At 40.0% G+C, this 16077-nt stretch overlaps 2 long non-coding RNA genes across 5 annotated transcripts in view; one reads left to right on the forward strand and one right to left on the reverse strand.

Annotated features, from left to right (window-relative positions):
* The window catches only part of LOC119871109, a 189150-nt gene that overhangs the window by 90627 nt on the left and 82446 nt on the right, over window positions 1-16077 (forward strand). The window lies entirely within an intron of this gene.
* LOC102152336 overlaps window positions 1-16077 on the reverse strand; it is a 30525-nt gene that overhangs the window by 4769 nt on the left and 9679 nt on the right. For all 4 annotated transcript variants that reach the window (XR_005355596.1, XR_005355595.1, XR_005355594.1 and 1 more), the window contains one exon: window positions 12874-12953. This is a non-coding gene — a long non-coding RNA (uncharacterized LOC102152336). The remainder of the gene's footprint in view (window positions 1-12873; window positions 12954-16077) is intronic.

The following is a 16077-nucleotide window of genomic DNA, read 5'->3' on the forward strand; positions in this document are numbered from 1 at the left end:
TCTCATACTTCTCTTAGTTCATTTCTCATCCTTTTCTGTTGCCTTTTCATTTTTTCTGAACCTTTCTCTTTCTTCTTTGAAATATTTTCCTCTGACTTTAATTTTTGTCATGGGAAACATCTTTGAGACTCTGGGAACAGTTTCTCTGGACCCTTTCTCCAGTTCTATAGGCAACTCTTCTTATAACATGTTTTACATGAACTTTCTAAAAATTTTTCTCTATTTCCCAATCCACTCTCATTATTATTATTATTATTATTATTATTATTATTATTATTATTATTATTTCAGGGTCTGTCCATAGGGCTCCATTCTGATTATTTCTCATCTTTGAATCTTTGAATAGTTTGCTGTTTCTGTATGAAAACATCACATGCAATTTTACTAAGAAAATGTATGAATCACACACACCAAATCTTTATTTCCTGTGCTTTGGAACACTTCTCCTCTTAGCTTTAGGCAGACAGGAACTTCCATTGCACATTGCTCTCTTCTTAAACCTTAACTTTGAGATCTTCCCTCAACCTGGAGTTTAGAGCATTCATAGAAGGTCTTTTTTTTTTTTTTAAGATTTTATTTATTCATGAGAGAGAGAGAGAGACAGGCAGAGAGACAGGCAGAGGGAGAAGCAGGCTCCATGCAGGGAGTCCGACGTGGGACTCGATCCCGGAACTACAGGATCACGCCCTGGGCTGACGGCAGTGCTAAACCGCTGAGCCACCCAGGCTTCCCGAGGTCTTTAAAGAGAATACTGAGGACTCTATTTGTGGGTGACTAACCTAAAAGTCAAGGCACATAACACAGAAGTATGAAGGTAGTGGAAACAATTACTATAGCCCATTATTTTTTCTACGGGCTCCTGTCTACTGTATTACTTACATTATTGAGAATACCTATGGGCTTTAGACTTGAACTTGCAGTTAATAAGTTGCATTCTTAACAGAATTCAGCAACACACAAAGCTATCTTTACCCAGTTTTAGCTCCTCTTTTTTAGGAGTAAAAAAGTGCAAAATCAGACTAACCCTGAGAAATTCATATGTGCCGATAATACTCTGTCCACATCAACTAGTATCTGAGATTGGAGGAGTGAGAGCAGTATCCCTGTATGAGATCTGGAAGATAACCATACTAGGAGGTGCCTGGGTGGCTCAGTCAGTTAAGTGATTGACTCTTGATCTCTGCTTAGCTCATGATCTCAGAGTCATGGGATCGAGCCCTGTGTTGAGTTCTATGCTGGATATGAAGTCTGCTTGGGCTTCTCTCTCTCCTTCTCCTTCTGCCCCTTCCCCACTTTGTGCTCACACACTTTCTAAATAAATAAATAAAATCTTAAAAAAAAAAAAAAAAAGATAACCACACTAGACCCCTCTGCATACTACATTACAGGCACTTTGCTCAACATTGGCTATTGCAATTCAAACTAGGTGGAATTTTACCATGGCCAGCTTGTACTGCCAACAGTTACACTCCAGAAAGGGGAACATGGAGGAAAAAGGATTATATGCCATGCTTCTCATGGTTAGTTTTTCAGTTCATCAATGCATTGGTATTGTAGAAGGTGAAAAAAGTATTACAACTTTCTCACTAGAAGTAAAACATTTGAGTTATTGAATGGCCTTTCCCATCAAACATAAAAAAAAAAAAAAAAAAACTCCTAGAAGGCTGAGTGGAAAAGGGCAAAGACCATTGAGTGCAGCCCTTTAATTGACCAATAAGCAGAGCAAAAGTAAGAACCTCTACTGACTGATCCCCAAGTATCCTTCCACCACTTCAGATGCTACTCCTCCCCACAGAAAATATATGAATAGAGAAAGGGAACAAAAAACCATCCTTTTTAAATAATAGGAAAATACATTAGCAGAGAAGCCACACACAGTTCTTAGTAAGAGAAAGCTCATTCCAGTGCGACTTGCATCAATCAGGTGTCTTTTATAAGAGTTGTTTTGCTTTGTTTTGTTTTTTGCTTATATTTAAAATCTAAATTGATGATAAATTTTGGTTAAAGATGAGTGAATATAAAGGATAAATTTGTCTCATCCAAATTTGCTGACCCTTTCCCCCATTCTCTCCAGGAACTCTGAGTTAAGAACCTTAGTTAACTTTTAAAACCACCAGTTTCAATTTGGAATGCTGGGAATGTATCTTTTTGTAGAAACATGCTGTTAGAGATTTCTCAGGTAGCTGGGGCAAGAGTTAATCACTACCCAGAAGAAGCAGGAAGAGCCTGATTGGACTTTCCAGGAGGCCAGGGGTGGGCTTTCTAGAAGTGGAATTTCTAGGGCAAGAACTAGGAATGGAAAGATTGCAGCAGTGACCCAAAAGTGAAGAAAGATCCTGGGCTTGCAGAATGTCCTTGTGATAAGATTCCTTCTGCTCCTACTTCCTTCCCTTTTTTCTCTGTTTCTCTTGTATTAAAAAGGAATAGAATAGCAAAGTCCTTTTAGAATCATTCAAAAGAAGTGGCATGAAACACAGACAATAATTTGATCAGGGTTTTATATTATGGTGAAATTTAAAATTACAAAATTCTACCATATGATTGAAATGTCTATCAACGAGTCAATGATGATGAGTAGAGATAGCAAAGACACAACAAAGATCACATTGCCAAATAATACTGACATACATCAGAGATCTTACCAAGTTCCATGCTTTGCCAACAGTTTCAAAGATACAAGTAATGGAGAGATATAAGTACAAATGGGAGGGGTCCAGAACCCCTAGTCACACTCCCTCAGTCCTTACCTTCCTGTGTCAGAGGTTCTCTGGCCCAAGATAATAGATAAGGTCACTGAGAGAGACATGCAGCCACCTTACCCTTACCCTCCTACTTACCCAGAAGGAGCTGCTTAGTTCTGGAAACATCTGAAACATCTCCATTTTATACTCAGATATTTACATAATTTACATGATGTTTTCCAGAGAGCTTTGCCCTATAAATCCATAGATTCCAGATTTGTTTACCCAAGAAATTCTAGACTGCAAAGTACATTCTGCTAAAAGCACTCCATGGGTAAGGACACTCCTGCCAACAAAAATAATTTCATTTGTCAGGAGAACTATCATTAGTGTGTTTACAAGATTAGACTAGTTTACATGCCATCTTTCTTATTTAGGAAAGCACACCTCCTCTCCCCCAGTAAATGGAAAGAGTGGATCACTCTGCCACTTCCAGAGTATATTATGCTATATCCAGGTACTTTATGGAATCATAAAAGTTTATATTGACAGAGGAAAGGACTTCTGATATATTGATCAATGACAAGAGGATAAGCTTAGTATTTCCATCATCACCTCAACTGTGCAGAGATCTAACAGAATAACTAAAAGATAAAAAAAAAAACAAAAAAAAAACAAGAAACTAAAAAGATTTTAGTGTAATGATTATTTCTGGGTCCACAAGTTGAAGATGATGATTTTGTCATTTATATTTTCAGTTTTCCACAAGAATTTTGTATTACTTTCATCAGCTATTTTTTTCTATTTTAAATTAAAGCATGGGAAAATACAAGTAGCACATTGGACAGAACATAGAATTTGAAAGTAAACTGATTTGGATTCAAACTCTGGCTTGACTGCTCACTGTTATGAGATCTTGAGCAAATTCGCCTGTTTCTTCAGCTGTAAAGTGAGAAAAATAACACTCACCCTCAGGGTTGTTGTGAATTATAAGTAGGTATATCATCCACAATATTATCCACCTCCTTAGACACCGTCTGCTTGCTAGCTTCCTGTGGAGGGCTAACCAATCACTGGTTCTGGGAGGGCCTCCTCCTTGGCTACCTCTACAACAGTTGGGCCAGCCAGCCACATGCCCGAAGTTGCTCACTCTTCCTGCCAGTTCCAGATTTGAATGAAACAAAACACAAGGCCTAGGATCTTGCATTCTGGCAGCTACCAAAGTATGCACAAATTAACTCTCCATTGGACAAATGTTAGCCAGTAGAAAAAGAGGTAAGAGGGATCTAGGAAAATTCATCACCCCACCTTCTGCACTCTAATCAACTGCTTTGAGACATAGTTTCTCTATAGTCTTTCCAGAAAAGCCCCAGTAGTTTTGCAAACACACCTGCTAAGTGGCCTGCCCAATCTTTCTGTGCTCCTTACAAAGCACAAGTCAGTGCATAACTTTGCAATGCTTCCCATCTTGTCTGGCCTTTACTTTGTCCTCACTTTTGCTGCTCTGGGTTTATACCTCAAAATAAATTATCAGTACTTTATTCCCTCCTTAGCCTCTGTTCTGCTTTCTGGGAAACCTAATCTAAGATAGCAGATAATTTAAATAAGACCCTCAATGTATAACAAGCCCTCGAAAATACTTTGTATATGTATAAACATATGAGGAGTGTGGGTGGGTGTGTGTGCATGAGCACACATGCACTGGATAATACATGAGATATTTTTGTTGTATTTTTTAGGACTTTAAAATGCCACTGTACGATAAAAAAAATTTTTTTTTGTTCTCATTCCCACCTCCTGTCCCATTCCTTCCTATAAACAAAGCAGAAGCCCAACATACTCATTTTAGCCAACAGTGAGATTGCTTTCATACTATGAATTATTGTTGACAAATATAAATTACATGCCCATTGTATAAGTGAGTCAGGATGATATCTGGCTAAAAGCACAAACTTTAACATAAAACAGACTTGAATCAGAATCCTAGTTCTATATGATCTGAAAACTTTCTCCTCCTCTAAAAACTTGTGAAATCTCTTCTTGCGGTTTTGAGTTAAATAATGACCGTAAGGTTTTTAGCGCAGAATTTGTACATAAGTTAGATTAATATTATTGTTTTATTATGGTGACTGTAAAATGCCATTTATAATATAGCAAGCCATAATAACATTTAAAAATGTGTTAATGAATAAGAGGATGAAAATAGAGAGTAATGCAATCATATGTTAATTATGTTCTAATGCTATGTATAATCCAGGGAGGATCCGCAATTCTGAGGCACATGTCAGAACTGTCATTAATCAGAAGTGTGGCTTCCTGATTGATCAGCAATGCCCAAACATGGAGAAGCAGGGTGACCAGGGGAAGCTGGACAAGGCAGCCAGGGGCCTTAAGACTTCTACCCAGAACTATGCCTGGTACTCTGAAAACAGCTGTGGAGGCTGGTGGAGAGAACAGAATCCATCACTCTCCCCTGAAATCTCAGGGATCTAGCTAAGTTTATTGTGGTCCCAGTGCTAGTTTTGCAATGCAGTGTCAGGGAAATGGAGATAGCAATCCACTCTTTAAGAGAAGCCACCATTCCAGAGCTCAGAGGTGTTCTATAATGCTTCTCTAGCCTACCAGTCAGCATGTCTTAAGCAGCATATCTCATTACAGATGTTAGTGGCCTGGACTGCTAAGATACCTTCTTGACTTGTCTGGATTAACTCAAGGTAGGGCTGAATTTACTGGTGGAAGCCAGGTCTGAGAACTGAGAGCCACAGAGGGTGATGGATAGGCCTTTGTCAGGAAAGAGAAGCCAGAGCAGTTACTGTAAAGTGTGAAGAAGGCCTAAGGCCGCAACATACCCATGACCAACTCATACTAAGAAACCTGTGCACCTTGTACAAGAGGTACAAGATCTGCAAGATGGGAGCAGATCTAAGCAACACGCCCTGAGCTTGGCCTCCAAGGACCTTGGGTCCTTGCCCATGCTAGTGCCAACTTTCTGCAGGGACATCTTAAAACCAAATCTTTGAATTCTTGTTCTAAATAAATCTCTTAAGAAATCATGTCCTAGATTACCTGCCCCCCTGCTTTTCTAAGTAAAGATTCTCTGGGATTCCTTATCTTTTTCATGCAGAAGCAGTATACTGTGGAACAAAACTTGAGCCTCCCTTCCACTTCCAACAAATACTTCAAAACTCAGTATCATTTGCATCTTTTCACATCAGGATATCATCCATCTCATGGCTTAACATGATGAGATGATGCTGGAGGACATTATTATTTTATGTTTCTATTCTGAGAAAGATGTCTCTCTTCAACTTAACTACTAGCTGACAAAAATAATGTTGAACATCTGCAAGAGATAAAACAACTTGAATCCAATTTCCTTTCACATAGATTAAGAGCCCCATTCTCCTGTCACTTATGTAGCATATAACTCAATTTTTTGCAATATTTAAATGAGAGGCTAGTTTTTCAGGTCTGTCATGTGGATGACATAAATTTTTTATTTTGTCCCTTCCACTGATGTAGCAGATATATGAGATCCTGTCAGAATGTGGCAGCTCAGAAAAGAAAAGGAGAATCACACACTAAAAGACAGAAAGACAATAAAAGGGAGAGGCTCTAAGAAAATCTATTCTTTTAAGAATACAAATAAGTAAGTCATACAAAGAGATATGTTCCTTCAGGAAATGCAGGTTTGTTATGGAGCCTGAGTCACCTGCATGGATCAAGCAGAACATGGCCTATAATTTGTGATTAATTTGGCAGTCAAGATACCTTAGCAGATATATAACAATTATGACTAAAGCAAAAAGTGGTTTAAAGTCCGGGGGTCATTTTGGTTTCAGGTAATGATCAATTAAGGACTTATCCAAAGTCTACTTCTTAATGTCTTTGGCTCCATTTCTTTTGTGTTGGTTTCATTCTCAAACTTTCTCCAAATGGGGAAAAGTTGCCTCCAACAGCTCAGGCTTATATAACTAGTTGATTAAGGAGAGTCAACTTGTTGGGCTATTTTCTGGGTCATTACAAAAACATAAAACACTGTAGATATTTAAAGCAGAAGGAACTTAATTCAGGAAATTGGTCACATGGATGATGGAAGAAATGAGAATCAAAAAGGAGGTGATCAAAAAATTAGAAATAACAGGAAGCCACTACCACTCTTGGGACTGGTGGGACAAAGGAAGAAGGTGGTGGTATTGGAACCCACCAATAGGGTAGAACTAGAAGAATTTAGAACTATGACAAGTCTGCCAAACAAAAAATAGAGTCATTGAGAAGAAATAGCCACTGATGGAAACATTGCCAACAGTAGAAGGGAAAGGCAAAATTAGCCTGGCTTCTTCCACTTGGTCTCCCATCTCTTGTCAGTGTCCCCCACTGGAAAAACCTAGCTCGAAGCCAGTTGGCAAGGCAGAGTGGGATATATACTTGCCAACGATAGAGAGCAGGGCAAGAGTAAGAGAATATATCTGCAAGCAAGCCTAAAAGTGACCATCACAGAATTTAAGCATAAAATACATTTCTCTGTCATAATCACCTTCAACCATCATCTGTTGAATCTCCCTTTCCTGACCCATAAAGATGGATACCTTAAAAATATCTTGGTTAGATTCTCCTAGTTTTACCATTCAGTTTCAGTTAATGAACCTCTATCCAGTGCCCAGGCAGAGTGATTTGGCATACTTCTGGGTCTAGGAGGTTATTCTTGATCAGAGCCTAACAACACCATGGAGCATTCTTAGCCAGCATACAAGGAGGTAAATAGGTAGCAGAAATCACAATTCTTGTCAGATGCATCATTGGAGCTAAAGGGAACTTCTGGCCCACATGCAACCACTCTGGGGAAGGGCTTTCAGCCAGTGGGGGCTGGTGTCAGTCACATGGTAGGCCATTGGAGAACTCTAAACCAGTGAACAACCAGGGCCAGGAGAAGAGTAGCTCCTGGTCTAAGAACCACTAAGGCAGGAGCATGGGAACTCTCAACAGGTACATAGTGGGGATGGTAATTCTCAGCTGGCATGAGTTGGTAGTACAGGGCTAAGGAGATGGTACCTGTGATCTGGAGATTAATTACATACAAGGGACTAAAAAAATGGATTGAGAATAACAAGAGCAGGACCCTTACTATCTTCAAATGTGGAAAAGGAGGAGGCCAGAATAAACTATTACATGTCAGATTACAGCTGGAAGTATCTGTATAAACTAGTGTTTTTCAGTATATATGGATAGAAAAATATCAAAATGACTATAGCTGTGTGTATGTGTGTGAGGGAGAGAGAAAGACAGAGACAAGAGGATAGATAGAGGGCAGCCCTGTGGCTCAGCGGTTTAGCGCCACCTTCAGCCCAGGGCATGACCCTGGAGATCGAGTCCCATGTCAGGCTCCCTGCAGGGAGCCTGCTTCTCCCTCTGCCTGTGTCTCTGCCTCTGTGTGTGTGTGTGTGTCTCTCATGACTAAATAAATAAAATCTTAAAAAAAAAAAAAAGAGGATAGATAGATCCATCTATTTTCTAGCTATCTGTTGAGAGGGCCTAAAGCAACACTCCCATAGCAACAAGGACATCTAGTCCCCATGACTTGGTTTTTAAATACCATTTCCCACTAAAAGGAACCAAGCATCCTTGGAGAAATGGCTGCTTCCAGTGCTGGAACAAAGACAGGATGGATAAGCCTGGGACATCTTGGGCCAGAATGTAAGGAAGCACTCAAAGAATGAGAGGGACATGTTAATAGAATACAGAAGCCAGGCTAAAGGAGCTTCCATTAGCCAAATACAGGGCAAATTGAGCATCATAATAAATAATTCCAATATTGGATAAAATAGGAATCCATAGATCCATACAAATATAAATGAATATATAAGTAAATATGGTAAAGAAAAAACTCCATGGCATATTGTCAACTAGTAAATGTAGGAGGAATGAGGGAACAAGAAAAATTGTGATTTGGTGATAACTGGTTTGGGCCCAAATTGTGGATGAATGCTTTAACTAGTGAGTGAGAAATTGACAAGGAACAAGATATTTACACGGTCTCGAAGTAGCACCCCACGAAGCCCTTATTAATTTTACAGCAGAGAGGTCTGGCAGATAATATCTTAACCAAATGAAAAGAGTTCACATCACCAATAATGGAACAAATTAGCATCCTGTGCGTACTCTCACTTCTGTGGTATTCCTGGAAAAGCTTCATTATGTTAATCTCGTCCTGCGGAAGGATCAGATAAATCCAAATTTAGGGACATTCTACAAAGTAACTGGCTTGGACACTTCAAAGTCAGGAAGGGCTTGTAGAGTGAGGAGACCCTGAAGAACTGTCTCCAGTGGAAGTAAACTAAAAAGAAATGGCAGCTCAACACAACCTGTGATTCTGGTTTGGACTCTCGTGGTATAAAGAACATTGTTGTGGAAATGGGTGATCAGTACTGATTTCCTGACTTTGATGGGAACATTGCAGTTTTATTAGAGGATGTGTTTTGTTTAATAAATATACACCGAAGTGTTTAGGGGTGATGGGTCATTTGACCCACTCTCAAGTGGATGAGGAAAAACAACGTGTGTGTGTGTGTGTGAATGTGTGGAAGGAGAGAGGGAGATTGATAAGGCAAATGTTGTAGAATATTAATAATCAGGGAATCTGGATGGATGAAAGGTACACAGTAGTTTTCTATCCTCTTTTTACAACTATTCATCCTTCCCTTTGTTATGCTCTCTAAAACATGCTAAAATAGAATCACCTACCTCCAAGGCCCTGGCATTGCCAATAGTTTAATTCTGTACCCACAACTCACTCTTTCCTCTCACTGCCCACAGAGGCGTGGCCTTCAGTGATTTTCTGTGGCAGCCACACTGGTATTGTAAGAACAGGCCCCAGCTTTATGGGACCTAAATCTTACACAATTTGAGGGGCAATTCCTCAAGAAAAAGAAATATAAAATTAGATATGAAAGCGAATATTTACTGAGACACCTGGGTGGCTTATTGGTTGAGCATCTGCCTTTGGCTCAGGGTGTGATCCCAGGGTTCCAGGATCAAGTACCACATTGGGCTTCCCACAGGGAGCCTGCTTCTTCCCTCTGCCTATGTCTCTGCCTCTCTCTGTGTGTCTCATACATAAATAAATAAAACCTTTAAAAGAAAAGTGAATATTTATTTAGAAAGGACACAAACAACTGACAGTCACTAAAACTCAAACTGCTTTCACCTCGAAGTCAGTCCACCTCTGCTGGAATGGTAAGGCTGAGCAGCCCCACCACCAGGATGTGGTCTACCTGGAAGAGGCATGGACTGAACAGATCAGACTAGTTCTACACTAGGCCCTTAGGTAGAAATGGTCTTTCTCTTTCCCTATTACTTGGACTCTTCTCATCAACAGAGTAAAAACTACAGAGGTTTGGAGAAACTCCAAGGAGACCATTTGCTCTAACTCAGTGCTCTAGGCCCCAAAGCCTGCCTCCAGCTTTAGCCAATGGACTAGAAGTATAGCCCTGTTATAGCTGAATAGAAATAAAGTGCAACGAGAAGCAAAAAAAAAAGGCTACCATGGGGTCAAGTCTAGGTTTCCAGGGGACCCTGTCAGTGTTCAGTTGAACTCTCGAGGAGTAATAAAGATCACGTATTCACCTGGCCTCTTTGTCTATGCCTTTGAGACCTTATGGTGTGGGGGTGGAGCCAAGGAGAAGGTGGCTGTGGCCAAGCAACAAGGCTAGTTTTTCCACTAGCCACATATGTCCCATCAATATCCATTCTTCATATTAGCCTGTGTGCCAGGATTGAGAAAGTGGCTGTCAGAACCTCTGCCCCCAGCCTTCCTTCTTATATGGCAGCAAAAGGCAGAGATCCTTGTTCTTTCTAAGAGAGTGTATTGTTTGTACTTACTTGTTGATAAAGGAAAAAAACAGGAAAGAAATGTAACTAGATAGTGAGCCTGGCAATACTGTTCCTTCCACTAAGCATTTCACCATGATGAAACCTGCTTCACTTTTATAACACAACTCATCAAATAACTGAGACAGATCATAATATTATCCATCATGCTATGGTTGTGTCCTTGGATGCTACAAAAGAACATGTGTGGGTAGATAGCCAATTTGTTATTTTTAGTTCTTGAAAAATTTGACTATGGGGGGAAATTTCCAGAAAATCTCCTAGACCCCAGCATGTATATAAAGCACTTAAAGCACATCTGTCAGTAAGAAGCACCAATTACATCTGCAGGCATGTGCAGGTGACTGGAGGATTATTTCCTAGCCCTCCCCTATCCATCCTTCTCACATGGGCTTATAGAGGAGCTTCTCAGGAGTGTCATCTTGGAGCATGGAGTCTGTTGTGGGGGAGGAGCACACTCTTCCCTTGAGCCTTTGCATTTGTTTCCCTCTGGGTGGGGACATTCATCCCATATCCTCATGTGACTGGTTCCTTCCCATGCTCCACATCTCACCTCAAGCTTTGCCACCTCCGGAGAATTCTTTCCTATCACCATATGAGAAATCACATTCATCCCCAACAATCACTCTCTGTCACCTCATCCTATTGATTTAGTCCATATCCTTCACCACTATGCACACATAGCTATTGTCTGTCCCCCCCTTCCCCGCCCTAGGTAGGGACATTGCCCTGTTCATCACTGTATTTCCATTGCCCTGCGAAGGGCTAGGCATGCAGTGGGTACTCAGTACATTGTTAATTCAACAGCTATGAAAAGAAAAAAAGGAAAAAACAGAGACTCATGAGCTGAATTAATGAATAAGTAGATATGTCATTTCTTTAGATCAGTTTCTTTCACAAACATGGCCAAAGTACTGGGTACCCCCAAAGGAACTTATGGTTGGGAGAACGAAGTCTGAAATAATTCTCAAAGTGAAAGATCACAGTTTCAAAAAAAGCGACTTACTCTTTCTCTCACCAGTTTGTTCAGCCATCCTGAAATCTCTAAGAATACACACAAATGAGAGAAACAAACCACTTGGCAGTGGTGCCTGGGAAAGTGGTTCAGTGATGACAAGAACTCATGGTGGAGGGGCAGCCCAGGTGGCTTAGTGGTTTAGCGCTGCCTTCAGCCTGGGGCGTGATCTTGGAAACCCAGGATCGAGTCCCACGTCGGGCTCCCTGCAGGGAGCCTGCTTCTCCCTCTGCCTGTGTCTCTGCCTCTCTCTCTCTCTCTCTCTCTCTCTCTTATGAAGAAATAAATAAAATCTTTAAAAAGAAAAAAAAAAGAACTCATGGTGGACAATCTGTGGTAGAAAATCTAAAGGAACCTGTGATACAGTTCTGTCCAACTCTAGATGCTCAGACAACCAAACCAAAGCTCCCTGGCCAATAGTCATGACCTGTGATAAGAGGCTAATGGGTCACTGAGTTCTATGTAGTCTCCTATAACTCCTACAAGAAAAGTAGGACACCATGGAAGCATAGAGTATGCTTGAAGGGTCACACTTCACATTTTTAAAAGCTGCTGCCATTGCCAATGTTAGGAACTACCTCATGGTACCCAGCTAGTGCAACAGCCTCCATTTTACAATGTCTGTTGCCAAGGTTCTTCATCTCATTAGTGCCACCATTGGAAATCTCTACCTTGAGACTCAGGACTAATCATTACTGAGTTAACTGTGAGGTATTTAGACACATAGTTCATTTTTTAAAAAAATTTGAGTATATTTTACACACAATGTTATATTAGTTTCACATGGAGAACATATGATTCAGCTTCTCTGTATGGTATGCTACGCTCACCACAAGTGCAGCTACCATTCGGCATTGTACAGTTCTATCAGGTCACTGATCATATTCTCTGTGCTGGGCCTTTTTTCCCATAATATATTCATTCCATAACCGTGAGCCTGAGATACTAGATTTTATGTATTTAAAAAAATTATTTATTTATATAGGAGAGAACATAAAGAAGTAAGCAAGCACAAGCATGGGGAGGGGCAGAGAGAGAGGGAGAAGCAGACTCCCCACTGAGCAGGGAGCCTGATGTAGAACTCAGTCCCAGGACCCTGAGATCATGACCTGAGCTGAAAATGGATACTTAACCAACTGAGCTACCCAGGTGCCCTGAAATACTAGATTTTAAATGCATTTAATCAATAGGAGGTAATTCCTAACCTAAAAAGTTAGGATTGGAATGAGGGGGAAAAAATGCGGCCAAAATAAATTTTGTGTACCCATTATCTACACAGTTTAAACTCACCAATGAATTGGCAGCTCTCCACTTTATCCTATGAATAACTACGCCCAAATAAGACCTAGAAGCTTGATGTCTAAATTAACCTGGAAAAAAAAAATTTAAAAGTTGTAGTTAAAACTATATTATTTTTAACAAACTTTCCAACAAATTTTCGGATATTTTTAAGCGAGTATATATTTTCCCTTCTGCTTCATTATCTTCATGATTTTTCATAAAGATTATTGGTGGTTGATAACTTTATAATTTAGTTTTTAGTGAGGAGATATTCTATTCTGATGGGTCCATGACTGAATTTGAGCAAGAATTAACATTTCCTAGAGGTGGAAACAGTGACTGTCAGGACTTTGTGGCACCCTCTTTGGGAGAGTGGAAACATTTTTATTCATAAAAAGGATATTTGTATCTCATTGAGCCAAAACATAACTTTGTTATTGTTGCTCTACTGGAGTTCAAATATGTGTAGAAGGGTGTACATGTCTACTGAGTAGCTAAAGAAAAGACCTGAGACAAGTATTAAGCCATCATATTATTGTATAATAGGTATTATTATTTGAGTTCCACACCCCCATTGTTATACTGAGGTTCTCACTCTGCAGGTCACATTTCTCCTTTGCCAGCCGGCCCCATGCTAGATCCTGCCAATAGGGGGTGCTAGCCAGAACTTGAAAGGTAGGAGGAGGGAGACATTTGCGTCTTGGCTATTTCTGACAGTATTGCTTTATCTGTCACCCTTTACCCCAGGCACCAGAGATTGGTTCTAGCAGCCAGTGTTTTCTATGACTGGCTTCTTTCTACACTTCCAGTACCAGCCTCATTACACCACACTCAGCAAGACCAGCAGCTGAACCCCAGCTTCCTAAGCAACTGGGTATCAGGGGCTCTCCCTTCGAGGTCCTGAATTAAAGCAGCAGTTGGGTGATGGCTCCTACTGAGAGGTGCATTCCTAGCTCTGCAAGGCCCCTCTTAAGAATTTCCATCTTTTTGAAAACCCAGACTCTTCCTCTTTCAGGGTTATTACCTCTAGGATCCATCGATGTTCTCCATGGTTCTTTTAGTACTGCAACACCTGTTACCAATTTCTTATATTATCCCCAATAAAATAGCTAGCATGGTTCCCATCTTCCTGACTGATCCTTGAGTGTAACAGGTGTTTGGGGGGAGGGGAGTAGAGGAGGGAACAGGGATTGTTTGTAGTCAAATAACTTTAGGAAACACTGAGCTAAGCAAAGTTTAAAAGGTTTCTCTACAACAGGACTTACCAGAGCCTATGCATATGTTACTGTGCATTGATTGCAAACTTTCAAGTGAAGGACATTTCCCAAACTTAATTGAGCGTGGAACCCATTCAAGTATGAAATATGTCGTGAGCTTAATGCTCTGTAGAGCACACATTCAGAAATGCTAGACTCAAATAATAGGTCCTATTATTTGGAAATGTTGGACTCCAAATAATAAATAATAAAGAAAAACCTCTATTATCAATAGCAAAATACATGACACCCTGTATTATCTTGCCCAATAGAAGGTGCTTCATTTAAAACAAAATAAAAATCTGGGGGATCTATAATACATTCATTTCAGTCCAGGCCCCATAGATAAAACAAAGTGAGCAATAGAGGCATTTCTCTCTCTCTCTCTCTTTTTTTTTTTTTTTTTAAAGATTTTACTTACTTATTTGACAGAGAGTGAGAGCACAAGCAGTGATTACGACAGAGGGAGAGTGAGAAGCAGGCTCACCACTAAAGCAGGGAGCTCGACATGGGGATTGATCCCAGGACTCTAGGATCATGACCTGAGCTGAAGGCAGATGCTTAATGGACTGAGCTACCCAGGCACCCCAAGGTAATTCTTTTAAAAAGAAAACACCAATATTTTGGTGAATATTCCAGGTATACAGATGGGTAGAAAATTATTCCTAAAGTACGTTCTCATAACAGTTTCAGCTGAAAGATTGACCTTTGATTCTCTCTATATTGATGTGTTATTCCTAATTTATTATTAGTGAAAATTCTATCCAGGCCTCTGGTCTGACTAACCATAGCATTTAATTCTCTAGTATCCTGAAATTATGAATTCTGCTGACTGAGAAAATACTCTGCTTTTTAAAAAGCAAATGTACAATGACTTATATATTTAACATCAAAGGGAATTTGAGACACAAAGAATTGCCATAAAAGGGCTTTTTGTGGCCAGGTCTGCAGTCACAATTAAGTAAAAACTGTCCATTGAATGCAGGTGTGAGGAACAAGGGCTGCTCATTGTCTTCATAACCACTCTGCATTCCTATTACCATTTCCTCTGTGAAAACCCTCTGTAATTGCTCTAGTCCATTAAGCTCTCCCTTCTCTGAACTCTGCTGGTATTTATTGTTTGCACCCTAATTTGGATATGTCATAAATGCGTTTACATTGTTGTTTATTTATAAACATAAATGCTGTGTCTCTAAGTGAATGTTGCAAATCCTTTGATAGCAAGGACCATGGGCTGTGGCTACAATAACCATAACATCTGGATATGGTCTGAAAAATCATTTGTTTCTGACTTCCAGGTTTATTCAGATGAAAAGGGTCATACATTTAAAGGGTAGTATTCACAGATAAGAAAAAAATTTACATGGGATCCAGATTTGGGGGACAGGAGTGGGTTATGAAGTCAATACAAACACCTGTTTGTTTGAGAACTTAGTGCCTTGTTTATGTAATAGGTAGATGGAAGTTGATGATAATGAGTACCACGAAATTAGAATATTTGGAATTCCATTGCAATCTCAAATGGAGCAGGCTAAAGGTGTTGTACTTTTTTGAGCAAATGTTTATTAAATTCCATTTATAGAAAGAGTAGATGAAGTAGTGACATGGAAAGAATGCCAGTTTGGAATCAGTCAGAACTTGGTTCTTTATTTTTTTTTTTAAGATTTTATTTATTTATTCATGAGAGACACACAGAGAAAGAGAGAGAGAGGCAGAGACACAGGCAGAGGGAGAAGCAGGCTCCATGCAGGGAGCCCGATCCCAGGTTTCCAGGATCAGGCCCTGGGCTGAAGGCGACGCCAAACTGCTGAGCCACCAGGGCTGCCCTAGAACTTGGTTCTTTAAACCCGTATTTACTCACCAGGACTTTGGGCAAGTACTTAATTTCCCTTGACATCAGTTTCCCAGTCTATAAAGGAAAGAGAGTAACTACTGCAAGTTGTTACTGTGATGATCA

The sequence above is a fragment of the Canis lupus genome, chromosome 2 (genome assembly GCF_011100685.1).
Source record: "Canis lupus familiaris isolate Mischka breed German Shepherd chromosome 2, alternate assembly UU_Cfam_GSD_1.0, whole genome shotgun sequence".
NCBI lineage: Eukaryota > Metazoa > Chordata > Mammalia > Carnivora > Canidae > Canis > Canis lupus.